The sequence below is a fragment of the Macrosteles quadrilineatus genome, unplaced genomic scaffold (genome assembly GCF_028750875.1).
Source record: "Macrosteles quadrilineatus isolate MER2022 unplaced genomic scaffold, UCM_ALF_1.0 Scaffold_4__1_contigs__length_99947679, whole genome shotgun sequence".
NCBI classification, from domain to species: domain Eukaryota; kingdom Metazoa; phylum Arthropoda; class Insecta; order Hemiptera; family Cicadellidae; genus Macrosteles; species Macrosteles quadrilineatus.
In genome coordinates, this window is record NW_026542597.1 from 81,963,075 (window position 1) to 81,975,003 (window position 11,929).

Consider the following 11,929-nt stretch of genomic DNA (forward strand, 5'->3'; position numbering starts at 1 on the left):
CGATACGTATCGTATCGTTTTCCCCCTCCCCTACCTAACCTAGAAACGGCTAATTTATATAAGGACCTGGGGACCAAGCTTTGCTCGGGGAAAATCATTAGTTTACTCTGAAAACAGTCTTAGTATTGCAGATGCATTAATCCATTTCCACACTCCACGCTGCTCGCCTTTACTACTTCCTTTACAACTCCCTACGTCTTGGACATGTTTCCCTATCCTTCCGATATCATTTTAGGATTGCAGATCACAGAGGATACGCGTCCGGTAACCAGACGAGGATTAGGCGTCCGGTAACCAGACGTGGATTAGGCGTCCGGTAGGGGGTCCCGGAACGCCATTACCACAATGATACGATGTTCAGCCATCAGTGTTCGTGGTGTAGTGGATAGAGTGCTCGGCTGATATGCGAGAGGTCCCCGGTTCGAAACCCATCAGTATCTTTAACTTTTTGTCACAGATTTTGCTTTGAATGTAATTTCTTCTTAACTGTACATCTTTTGTTAGAATTTTTGGCATTTATAATTTTATGTTATGAAGAGAATTGAACCTTCATTAGATTTTTTTCACTATCAGCAAGTTTGGTTGGTTAGGTTAGGTTATGACAGTAACTGCCGGACGCCTAATCCACGTCCGGTTACCGGTCGCGTATCCTCTGCGATTGCAGATACATTAATGTAGTAATTGTCACAGACAGTTCTCAAACTCTGCACTAGTAGATAGCACGTTAGTGGAAATGGACTGGACTGGGATGGGACTGGTACATTATCAAGTAAAAACAAAAAATAGAGACGACAAAAACTCCTATTTCAAACTACACATCCACAGAATACAGATTTTTCAGTTTGCTCGGCCTGCGAGAGCCTGCGCAAAAAAGCTTAAAAATATCGTTTTGGCATGAATCGTATCGCTCTATGTGCCGATATAAATACAAATATCGTTTTAGGCGATACGATACGTATCGTTTTTCAAATATCGTATCGTCCCTCGCGTATCGCGATATTCCGATACGATACGATACGTATCGCACATCACTAGTGCTGCTCTTCGCTCTTGTCTTCTTGTCTAGCTCTAGTAAGAGAATTTATTGTTTGTCAATTTCATTCAATTGTCGTTATTGTCATACAAATTTGTATTTTAGGTGTGTATTTTCAATTTAGGCCTAAGTTACAACTACTACAGTTTAAAGAACCATTTTTGTCATCACAAAATTGAAAGGTGTAACTTATTGACATGGACATGACATGGTCATTAGAATAACTTTTCAAGCAAATTCAAATTAGCTTCTGGTAGCCTATAAAATAAATTAGGGGTACAGTCTCCTGGGGTACAGTTTCTTAACTGGGCTATGCTAATATCGATTGGAACTATCGAATTGGAGATATTGATTAATAATCGATATTTTAAAATATATCTATGATAAAATTAAACTATCATAACCTAACCTAACCAATCAAACTTGCTGATGGTGAAAAAAATCGCATGAAGGTTTACTAATCGAATCGATAGTTTCAATCGATATTAGCATAGCCCAGTTAAGAAACTGTACCCGTTTCCTGGGCTTCGCTAATATCGATTGAAACTATCAAATTGAAAATATTGATTAATAATCGATATTCAAAATATATCTATTATAAAATCAAACTGCACTTTAGCTTACGTCCTACACTATAATTTGAATAAATATATCGATCGGTAAATAGATTATTTCATTCAATATATCAAGTTTGGTTAGTAAAGTAACCTAACCGAATGAATCGATACATCAAATAGTCTATCCATTAGTTGCATACTACGCTTTTAGTTGGGTTTTTAAACTCATAGCAAATTATGACTAATTAGTTTTAATATAACTTCCGGTACTAGACTATTGATCGATTTCGAGCAACAGGTGCGCTAGTTTTGTTTTATATTTTTATTTTTTATAAGATGCTGACAAATGTATAAAGTTTTTGGTATGACAGTTTTAAATATAAAGGTTACTTACAGTCTTCGCAATCCTGTTAATTGAGCCTGTGAATTGTTGTTATTGTGTTTTTATATTTATTACACGCAATCTGCCACACTGATTAATCTTGACAGTTTTAGTTTACCATTTGAGTTTTTAGCATTTTATAACATAGGCCTATCCTATACGTATTTGATACTCTCAGCAGCTGGAGTAGTGTGATTTTTTCTTTGAATATTGTGGCTTCACGTGACAGGTGGATGGCTATATGTAACTTACACAAGGTTACATGGTACATATTAAATTCATAATGATTTGCCTATTTCGGTAGACTGGCTTTTTCGTAGGCCTTCGCTTCATTGCTCTTTACAATTTCAAGAGATCTATTGTTCAAGGCGTCAATGCGCAACTAACCTACTGCATTATAACCCACCCTACAGGACCCGGATTTTGTAGGTAGCAAATGCGCAACTAACCTACCGCCAGGTAAACGGCCAACAAAACATTTTTATGTGTGATAATAAACCATGTAACTTAGGTTAGTCTAAACTTAGTTGATTCATTCATACATTCATCATTCATTCATTCATTCATTCATACATTCATTCATTGATACTACTAACAAAATAACTTTGCCATCTTAAAGTCATCAAGTATTTGTTCTAACTTATTGCAGAAAAGCCTAAACTTAGTTGATACTAAATTTAATAACAAAATAACATGACCATCTTAAAGACATCAAGTAAGTTTAATTAAGTAGGCCCATTTTATTGGTCGTTGAATAATCACTGATTACTATAGACCTCGTCCGAGACACATTAACTCACGGTATATAGGCTACTTGATCAATAGCGATATATTATCACAGTCACATTTTTTATGCATAGCCTATCAAATATATAGGCTCTATCACAGACGTTAAAATAAATAATAAGTATAGGCCTAGTCAATAGATCAGGGGTAGTACTTGTTGTAATATGTAGTTCTACTTCATCAAATCCATTTCAATGCATCAAGCAAAAGAGCTGTAACCCCACGAATAGCCTAGGCTAGTCTAATAATATTTTAAGACATTTTTATTTTATGATATTAAAAACATTAGGCTACACTAAGCTAATGAAATCTTTCCATAAACTTAGCCTACTCGGCTTTTAATTTTTGTTTCGAATTTGACTGCCCTACCCGTCAATGAGGTTAAGGGTATAAGTTAGGCCTAACCTATACAAAATCCTGCCTTAATCTGAATGGGAAAACATCATTATTTGCAGATGATACAACGATGCTGTCCAGAACCTTTAGGATTATTACAGCTGTTCGGCATTTGGATCATTGCCGGCCAATCTTAAAGGATCTTAAGCTACGTTTCCATTCCTACAAATTTGTGCCGGCACAAATCTCCGAACTTGTAGGAATGGAAACATCCTGGCTCAAGTCGCGGCACAAATTTGTGCCCCCCGACTGCGCGACAAAACATGAGCCTGAGTCGCGGGCACATGTGCCCAAACTGTGTGTGTTGGAATGGAAACAGCCGGGCACATGTGCCTGCAACTCGCGCATGCGCAGGTCCTCCAAACTACCGCATGCTCATAAATGACAGGTAATCATAACCTCAAATTTCGTTGAGTCCATTGGAGGAAATTTTTGAAGCCACTTTGTACGCGCAAATCTCTCATCAATTGATTAATGCGCCTTCCAATGCTCTTTTAGCAAAAAAAAAACTTCTTATCCACTACCTAGGTAGTTTTCTTCTTTTTCTTCTAAGTTCATTGTATGCACCAGCCATAAATAAAAAAGCAGAGGCTGTTATGTCATCCATGGTGATTTGTAGAACACTATAATAAAAATCAGCCACCGAACCTCACCACATCACAATAAAAGAGGACACCACCTTGTCTGCCTGTTGTAGTCATGGGACTTGTGCCTGGAATGGAAACGGCATGACAAACTACGTGCAACATGTGCCTCGTCATGGTCTCAACATGTGCCTCGACTTGTGCCTGCGACTTGTAGGAATCCCCCTCCCTCCCCAAAAATTTGTTTAAACCAAGTCTCCAAAAATGGCAGTTTTATACCACTTCATTGTCCTAAGTTAGACAAATTATTTTACGCAATTTGTATGCACTACTGTATTACATGCAGTCAAAAATATATGTATATGCCCAAGGGGGGGCGGTCGCCCCCCCTCTGGATCCGCCACTGGGTGCAGGAGTACTATACCAGAAGAGCACAAAATATAGACTTTTCCTGCTGTCATCTCAAACGTACCTAGAATAGCTATCCTCGTTCATAGCTTACCATTAAATTAAAAGTAACACAAACCAAAACCCTCTCACATATCAAGAACTTACTATTTACAAGCCCATGTTTATAATTATTTATATATGCCTATGTTTATTTATAAGCCCATGTTTACAATTTATGGGTTTGTTAAAATGTATAACTGCCTACTCATTTGCAGGAGATGGATGCACCCTCCTTCAGAAGGCGCTGAAAGGAATACTAATTATAAGCCGCTGTACTCCGTAAAAGAACTTAAGGAAGAGCACCTAGTGAGATAAGTGTATGTCTGCCATATCATCCGTTAAACAGCCAGGTTTTTGAAGGTATAGTTTATTGTAAATTATATATAGAGTTATTTATTAAATCACTTAATAATTTACTAGCTGCTGTGCCCGTGCTTCGCAACGGGAAGATGTACTATACTGCCTAATCCAAACAGTTGTTAAGTAGTCCGAATTTATGAACAAAAGCCACCAAATGTACTGTATAAAAACAATTATGACCAACATTGTAATTGCCCTACTGTTTACGTTAAAATATATCAATAACATAATATTCATTTTCATATTTGAGTTGTTTTGTCTCTAGATCACTGAACCAACTATAAAAGGTATAAAATTACCTCAGTACTGCCAGAGTGATCCTGTATAGTCCTTATGGATTACGGGTTTTAAGGACTTAAGTCCTCATCATGAGATCTTGTACAAGAACATTTAACACTGTAACTTTGAAAGGGTCATCAAGAGTTTAAATGCGAAACACGGACATATACTATTTACAGTCATAGACGTTTTATGAACAAAAGCGAGTAGGCTTACTGACAAAAAACTTACAATGTCCAACCACGTGCGCACAGTTGCAGATGAAGGTCATGACTGCGATGCGGAAGATGGTTGGGCGGTGGACTTTGTACAGCTCTGCTCCTTGTTCATCAGCTGTTCTTGTTTTTTATTAGAGTATCATACAGAGCGTTAGACTGTAAACTGATTTTGTCATTTAATAATGTGTTAGCTTGAATTTTGATTGTTTTATAAATTTCAAATTCTTCTAAAGCATCCATTCCTGTTTATTGCTTTTACAATCAAAATAAACTACGCCATGGCTCGGTCCCCAGGTACTTATTTCAATTCAGGAAATTAAAGCCTTTACAACTATTATTCAACAAAAACTTCTTTGCACTAACTTGATCAGGGAAATATAGGCCTAGACAAAATATAAAAGGTTTAATTTACCTGTTGCTGATCCTGTTAAAACTGTTAACAGGGGCAGGCCAAGACCATAAAGCACTTCATCCAAAAATAAAATTATTGCGCACCCCATACAGTTGTTTTCTTGAAGTTACAAGTTCAGGCGTCCGATAAAAGCCTGTAGCTTCCCAATTAGATCCTCCTCAGGAAGATATCTACCTCTTGCCACATTATAAGGTAATGTGGCAAGAGGTTAACATGTGTCTTTAACAAGCAATGAAAGCCCCTCAAAGATTGAGTTTTTGTCGCACGTTTGTAGGCGGAATAAACCAGTTAAAAACTTTTAGTTAAGGGTACCTATGGTAATTTATTGTAAAATAAGACCTTTTTATTTGAAACTACCAACTACACCAACCCGCATAATTTGGTACCCCTGAGTATTTTAAAATTGTGACTTTCTTTACCAAGATTAAAATGTTTGTTTCAGGAAGAAAGATGTAGCCCCAGCTCTGGACAAAAATATTATGGAGAAGGTTGGCCGCTGTACAGGGCAGCTATAGTTATTATTATATGTTGCCTTTTATTGTTATGTACTGTTTTTATACTTTACCAATAAACCTTATATTTATCTAGAGCAGTTAATTTTGTTAAAATTCTTACCAGTAAACTTCTCTGTAATTTGTAAAGAAAACATGTAAAATGGTTATATATTTTATTTTGATCTTCTAACTATTTTGACAGTTTTATAGATAAAATATTATTTTTTTAGATATATTTTTTTATTGCTCTTGTTCGTACATGTCTCAGATAACTATACTGCGAGTCCCATGCCTCACTTTAAGTTTAAGTTTCCTAAAATGATTCACTCGCTTAGCTTAGTCAAGAGGTGTTAGGTTAATGAGACATAAGACTGCTTAAGGGTGTTACTCAACGTGTAATGAACAAAAAATATAAATTTAGAAAAACAACAAAAGTAACAAAGTGTTACAACAGCAAAAGAAAACTTAGAAAAGGCAAAAATCAACAATAATAAGATAAATTAATTTACAACGTTAAATTTACAAGAAAAGAAAATCAATAGAAAATTTAAAAGAATTAGTTACTGACAAATTACATGACTTGTATGTTTGACAAAACTTTAGTTATATATTTTATTCTTTTTACATACTGTTAATTGTCCCAGAAGCAAACGCACCGATACACGCACTCCCAAACTCCCGATCTTCTTTCTCCGGTGGCCCGTGGTGATCTCCTCGATTGTCCTCTCCAGGTCCTCCAGCTCCAAGACTCGTCACCCCTCCATCTTCTTCATTAGCCCTTCTCATTGGCTGATTACCGATAGGGTGTGTGGCTTATAGGTTAACGATGTTTCTTGGAAGTCAGCCCTACCGGTCATCGCCTAGCTCACGTCAGCTGGGAAAGGAATTTGTAAATCGATACTCATGCTACTGTTCAACTCTCTTCACACCAACTGGTCGACTATAGTCCTCGCCACCCTAAGTTGAGGCAGCCAAAGGCCGCACTAGATATACGCCGTGCGGCCTTGGGCTGCCTCAACTTAGGGTGGTGAGGACTATAAGTGTAATGTAAACAGTATCTGCTTAGATGAGCACCGTGGGTACGGGGTTAATCCCCTTTCTTACAATGTAAATCTATGTTGCAAACTTCTTGACATACGAGAACTACTTTAAGGACAATTTATACTAGGCGTACGCTCATTAATTCTTCCCGTATTGGGGGCCTAAGACATTGAAAAAGGCTGTGCTGGTAAAAGCGACCAGAATACACAGTAAGACCGAAGACCCTAGTTGTTGCCGCGCATTATACTGGATATATAGCAGGTATGGATACAAAAATCATGGATGCTCAAACAGTGTCTTGCACAGCAGATCATTTTGAGAATGCCAGAGGTCTTGGCACAGATGTGCTGAATGTCTGGCCCAAAGCCCAAACGCACATGGCGAGTCAATAAGAATCTGGGAAATAGTCAATATCCAGAGAATTTTGTTAATGCCAACAATTTTTAACTTATTCTTGGTGGAATCAACCATTATCTTTGGTCAAGTCTTAGCTAAGACATCATTAAGAGACTGAGACGGTGGTGTCATCCTGTAATTCAGCTACTAGGAGGTTGTACCACGAGTTGTGGATATTTATAGGCATGTATTGTGGATGTGATACTTCGTGGTTTGAATTAACAAGACCAACGAGATGCAAACCCGCCCTTACTACGACTATCCGCAGTACTATCCTGATAATTAGACCATTTTTTTTATACCAAGGAAAAATGTGGTTCGGATTCTACATTCTACTATAAACTGTAGGTCCATATAGTTTCCATTAGCCCAAAGTATGGGCTATTAATTGACAGCTGTGTCTAAGGAATATGTCAGCCTTAGTTAACAAGGATACAAAATCGTGCCACTCATCCATCCTACACTCATCTCCATGCATACTGGTACTTGGCTTAAAATACCTACTTTGTATGGTTGCCATTTCAAATTAAAGTATTAAGCCTAAGGCAAAATGACTCATAATCATAGAGGGAAGCAACTTTCCACAAACAGATTTATATCATCAGCGAACTAAGGGATCTTGATAGCTCTCTTGATGTCTTTAAAGAATATGTACAACTAAAAATATCTGTAAATTTCTTTTTATGTTTTCATGATAAATATGCAATGCAATACAACAAAGTAACTTTTGAACATTAAAAATAGCTGTTAACAACAAATTTTTCGATAAAACTCTTTACAAAAATCTGAAGGGCAGGTCCAGAATTGATGGCCTCTCAAGTCCGTAAATTGCATCTGTGATGTTGTTTAGTAAGTTCAACGCTAAATGATTATCAGTTAACAATTAACTTAACTTATCCAATCAATAGTGTTATTAATACTTATGAAGTCAAACGGAACGGGGTGAAGCCCGTGGATAACAGCTAGCTGTCTAGTTGATATAAAACACGTTTTTGAAAATAATTCGATTGATGCTTTAAATGCAAATGTTAGGCATTTATTTTATGAGTTATTTAACTTTTCATACAACAGATCTATGGAACATAACAATAAATTATTCTCTTTAGCGCTCCTTTAGCGAAGCACGGGTATGGCGGCTAGCTATAGTACGCTCTATTTCGCAACGGGTACACAAGTTCAGAATACATTTAATTGTTTGATGTAATAATTAAGTCAATAGCCCAAAAGTAAACACATCCGATTTATTGTGCATCCTATGTTCAATTGTGTTTTGGATTTTGTCACATAACCTGAAAACCAGTCAAACGCTTCAAACGGTTACATGGAAATTGTGGGAAATTTCGCTCTACTAGTGCCTGCTGCATCCCTGCATTTATCCCACTGAGCTAGATTTATCCAACAGTGTTGTCATATTGAGGGAGTAACACTAAATTCAGGGGCGTAATCTCGCTGAATAAAATTAAAAGTCTGCAGCAACACCTATTTCAAATTTTAAAGACAGCTTTGTCTGGAGCTCCGTATTTATATATTCTACTACTGTATTTAACTTATGGATTTTATTTTGTACCTTTCATATGTGTTATATTCAGCTAATAATCTTAACATATAAAAGTAAAAGCCCTCACTCAATGATTCATTACTAATCCAACTTCCAGACTAGCTAGAACGTTGAAATTTGGTGTACCGATTCTTCAGGCATTAAATAGGAAAACTAAGTAGTTTTTATCCTGATCTGACTTTTGGGTTCCACCCAAGTGGTTCTGGAGTTTCCTTAACCTTAAGTATCTATATTATTAAAAGACTTTGTTGGATTTTGTGTGCAGCAAATTGACCCATAAGTTTAAATGTGTATAGGCATATTGGGTATCTATATATTAAAAATATAGATACCCAATATATTTAATAGGCAAACACGAATTTTGTGACGTATCCGTTTTGAAGCTGCTATGCATCCGATCACCACGTAGATAAATGCTTTCCATTGACCTACCTTTATATTGATTGGCATATCACTGACAAATGATCACTATAATGTATCTCAAAACATATATAAGACCTAGAATAATAGAATTTTGCATTGGGACGGCAATCCATGTATATGGTGTAGATGTACAAAGTTGGGTTTTGCAAAGTTCTAAATTCAAGGGTGGTTTAGGGGATTAAATCTATTTCAGAAGAAATTCGAGTATGCAAGATATTATATTTTGGTCTGTAACTTATAAGCTACAATGCTTGGATCTTAAATCTTATGGAAGAACGGTAGTGTAGAATTAAATTATCCACAACTTTTGTATTTCAAGAGTGTTTTTCTATCTCAAACATATTTCGAGTAAAATAGGTTTACATTCAAAACTGTGAAAATTTGCTTCTTCCGACACCTAAAAACTAGTCAGTGTCCGTACGTTTAACCATATGATTACTAATATTTTATTTTATTAAATAGCATTATTTATTATATAATAATAATGCATAAATCAATAAAAGCTGTTAAAAACCTATCAAGTGTACTATCTCAAGTATAGCTACCGACATTATTACATTTTAGGAGCTTGCTCCCGTAAACATTTTAAATCTTCTATTCTAAAGCTTCAATTCAGTATAGGTTGCTATCATTAACCGGAACTGCTACACAATTTGTTGTAAAACGGTGATAGTTTTCGTTAAACGTTAATAGTCCTATCCTCACCTATCTTCTTATATTTAAAAATAAATTTAACCGATTTTCATTATTGAGGTCTCAAATTGAGGGTGTGCACAGATTTCACTCTAAGCATCGGCATATATATTGATCTACTGTATTACTCGTCCAAAAAACATATATTTGACTTTTTCGAATTCTTACTTCAATTTAAGATGCATTTCACCAGTTATAATTGTATAATCCTACATATTTTGGTCTAAGAACCTTCAGTGAAATGCCGGCTTTCATTTAAGCTATTAATTAGTTATCCAAATCGGACGGACTACAAGCAATTGCAATGTGAACAACCAACATATAAATTATTTTTTTATAAGGGTTTTTTATGATTAAAAATCAATATGTCCACTATTGTTTATGTTTTTTCATGTTTTTTACGCAAAATAGTAAGTTAATTAAAGGTTTTAATTTGAGCTATTTATCGTTTGAATCAGTTAAGATCAAGATACTCAATAAAAATTTATAAATTTGATTATTGCTCGAATATGATTTTCATTTCAACGCTGTAGAGTAGCATGGGCCCTCTAGTAATTATTAAATGTACAGAAGGGACAACAAAATTCAAGAATAATATCAAATCAAGAGCATGCCGAGACAGTAACGGGGAACATCATATATACAGTATATCACTAAATAAAATAATGTTTTTGTGTTACTTTTAATCCTACTTTAGACTATCTGAAATACTTTTCAATAAAGTTAGAGAAAACTAACTGTACCATTGGAAAATTTGGCTTGGAGTATGATTATGAATGAAAGGAGATATGAATACTTTAGTATTTTTTTTGGTAAAAACATCATTCAGTTGTTCCAGAGAGGGTAGTTCCGTTCCGTAGCGAAGTCAGTGACAACTTCAGCAGGCTTATAGTAAAGAATAAAAGACGAAAAAGTATGTCGGGCGATGCCAACGGTAACACCTAGTTAATTAATAAAATCTGACCCGTTAATACTGTAGATATTTAGTTACAAGAGAAAGTAGCCTAGCAGTGACCCAGGGGCATGGAGAGAAACAGGTTCGCAAGATGATGGACTTAATATCGTATTTTGTTATTTACAGTATTTCACCTATGCAAAGTTCTAACTAGATATTTTATACATATAATTTCCTTCGGCATTTATACTGCCTACTTTGTAGCCGTAAATATCGGAATTACCCACATTACCCTTGTATGGGAATGTTTATTGCTCCAGACTTTTGGGTTGGCAGCACTGTTCACCCCATAACAACTACTCCCTCCCCCAGAAACCTTGCAGCCAATGAGAGCAGTCGATGCCCCCACCACAAGAGCAAGAGGGCGTTCATTACCTCACCAAATTGAAAAGTAACCAACCTGACCGATTTCAATATCGGGCAGGTAGGTCCCTTCACCAGTTTGAAAGGTTACCTACTTGAAGGGATCCCGTATAGATGTTATGATTTTATCTATGATTAAACAAACTTCCTTTGTATATTTGACATCCTAATGGATCAGCCGAAGACAATTATTTTAATGTTGGTTCCAATCTATATATTAATAGGCAAGCATGTTTTTTTTTAAACCTTTTTCAGAATACCTTATTAATGAGCACCAAGCGCGGAATAATGTCGATGGTATTTTTTTTACAAGAGCTGGCCTACACGTGTCCAATAGAAGATGGGGTCTTGCACGGGCCGTGAACTCACCAAATGTAAAGTGGAGAATCAGCAAGCCATTCCAGGGATCTACCTTATCAATGTTGTTTATGAACCCTCCTTGACAATCAGGGCAAGCAGGTTGTAGAGTCTCGCTCTAGCTCCAGCATACGAAAGTTTCTTCGAGAAGAGTGATGTTCTGTGAACTGGTAGCTCCTTATTGCGCCTTGT

The 11,929-nt window shown here is 36.2% G+C and overlaps 1 long non-coding RNA gene across 2 annotated transcripts; it reads left to right on the forward strand.

Moving 5' to 3' along the window:
* The first annotated feature begins 1,035 nt into the window (after window positions 1-1,035).
* LOC128992644 (uncharacterized) lies at window positions 1,036-6,049 on the forward strand. Of its 2 annotated transcripts, none has more exons than XR_008490727.1 (3): window positions 1,036-1,071; window positions 4,404-4,548; window positions 5,900-6,049. It is a non-coding gene; the product is annotated as an uncharacterized LOC128992644 (long non-coding RNA). The 2 variants fall into 2 exon arrangements; XR_008490728.1 differs by having other exon boundaries at window positions 1,043-1,138.
* Window positions 6,050-11,929: the final 5,880 nt, after the last annotated feature.